A 2500-nucleotide genomic window follows, 5' to 3' on the forward strand; every position below is an offset into this window, starting at 1 on the left:
TATGTATATACAGGGTGGCCCAAAAGTAGGTTTACAGTTATCACGTAGGCACTTTAAATTTCTTTTAAAACATTTTATTACATTTAAATTTCTATCTTACAAACTGAGAGATAGTTGAATAACTGTAAACTTACTTTTGGGCCACTCTGTCCGTCTGTTTGTATGTATGTATGTATGTATGTATGTATGTATGTATGTATGTATGTATGTATGTATGTATGTATGTATGTATGTGTGTGATAATGCTTCAGTACGATATGAACAACAGGTATGATATTCCTATAAGGTTTAAAATGTTCAGAGAAGAAAATTAGTATCAAAAACAAATGGTCTCATCAATATTCTAAAAATGACCCAAACAAAAACATTGTCAATCAAATAATAGTTATGTAATTTTCAGTTGTAATTATTGAATTAATTTAGTTGAATATGATGTAGAAGTCCTTTTATGAAAAGATTTTGGGAAAAAAATGAAAAAATAGAATGTTCCTTATAAAATAACTTCTACATCATATTTAATGAAATTAATTTGATAAATATAATTAATATTTTTGTAATTGATATATGGTTGATAATGTCATCATGTAGCCATAGAAACAGATGTAAACAAATGAAATGTTTGAAATATCAATGAGATTGTTTTTCTATTCTTTCTAATATGAATATGTATGTATACATATATCTCGCTCTCTTCACCCTCTCTCTCACTCTCTCCCTCTGTCTGTCTGTCTGTCTGTCTGTCTGTCTGTCTCTCTCTCTCTCTCTATTCAGAGAGAGCAAGAGACAAAGATACTTAATACATATGCATGCAGACAGACAGACATTACTAGAAACATATGTGTAAATATATATATACATATACATACATACATATATATATATATATATGTGTGTGTGTGTGTGTGTGTGTGTGTGTGTGTGTGTGTGTGTGTGTGTGTGTATGCATGTATGTATGTCCATCTATCTACCTACATAACTATCCATGTATCTGTCAGTCTACCTCTGTATAGGCAGATTAGAAAAACAGATTAGATAGATAATCCCATGATTTATAAGATTGTGGCAAGTAGCAACGATATCAGACTAAACGCTTAGATATATGTGGCAAAGACATGGTATTGGTTTCATATCTCACCTCTTGGAGTTCAATCCCTACAAGGTCTATGGCAATACACACATGTAAATTTTGACGTATGTTTATCTGTGTCAAATTTTCATCACTCAACTGCCTTTCTAGCCATGACAATCCTGTCTTAAGAAGAATACAGTGAGATTTGAGGGAGACAAAAGGTGCTATTTAAATTAGTTCAAGTGAAACGTGCTGGCTCCTTAATTTACCTGGTGGTGGTGGTGGTATGTATATATGTATGTATGTATGTATGTATAGTCATATGACGATGATGATGATGATGACAATAATAATAATAATGATGATGATGATGACAATGATAATAATAATAATTCAACTGGTACTTATTTTATTGACCCCGAAAGGATGAAAGGCAAAGTTGACCTTGGCGGAATATGAACTCAGAACGTAAAGATGGACGAAATACTGCGAAGCATTTTGTCCAGTGTGCTAACGATTCAGCCAGCTTGCTACCTTAATAATGATAATAATAATAATGATAATAATATTAACAATGATGATAATAACAAGCATATTCCTCATTAATTACAGACTATACAGCTTTTAATTATTAGGCTGGATAATCCAAATAGAAACTCGATTGGGGATTATTGGGAATTAGTTGTTAAGGAAGAAAGCAAGAGGAGGAGGAGGTGGTGGAAGAGGAGGAGGTGGTGGAAGAGGAGGTGGTGGAAGAGGAGGAGGAAGAACAGGTGAAGGAGGAGGAAGCTGTCACCAGAAAAACCACAGCCCATTGTTTTTGTTGTTTTGGATTGTTTTTAGCAATGATATACAGATTATCAGATTAAATATACTATGCGTGCGTGTGTGTGTGTGTGTGTGTGTTTATACATGTGTTTGTTTATTTGTTTATTTGTCTATGTATTTACAGGTGATTAGCAAAAGTTAGTAAGTTTCCAAACAAAAGTTTCCTGTGATTTAAATGTTGTCATCTTCGGCACAAGAACACGAGGACGACATCATCTTCGTTTCAAGGATTTCTGTAAAATGGATATGAAGTCGCTTGATCTGGGCGATGAGCGGAGATTGCAAATGAGAACCCACACTGGAGACAAATACTGCAAAAAAGGGGATGAGGTGAGCGGAAGCAAAACAAGAACTTGCCACCAAAGAAAAGCGCACTTGACAGAAGGAAAAACCAGTAGCGCTCGCAGAGAACTCCTTCAAATGCAGTCGCAGTATGCATGACTGCCACTCCTATGTGGATCGGTACAGCTGCAACAGATGCTGCACCCCTATCAGCAGCTGGCATGATTTCTTCGGGCACAGATCCATGGCCTCTCGAGATTGACGGATGCCTATTAATGGTTGTTAGGGATTATGAAAGGGAAAAGGATAAAAAAGAGAAGA

General features: G+C 35.1%; 1 protein-coding gene across 2 annotated transcripts in view; it reads left to right on the forward strand.

Moving 5' to 3' along the window:
• Window positions 1–2500, forward strand: part of LOC106869214 (trypsin) — a 19602-nt gene that overhangs the window by 6096 nt on the left and 11006 nt on the right. The gene's annotated exons all lie outside the window — the stretch shown is intronic.

The sequence above is a fragment of the Octopus bimaculoides genome, chromosome 20 (genome assembly GCF_046866305.1).
Source record: "Octopus bimaculoides isolate indiv1 chromosome 20, ASM4686630v1, whole genome shotgun sequence".
Taxonomy (NCBI): Eukaryota; Metazoa; Mollusca; class Cephalopoda; order Octopoda; family Octopodidae; genus Octopus; species Octopus bimaculoides.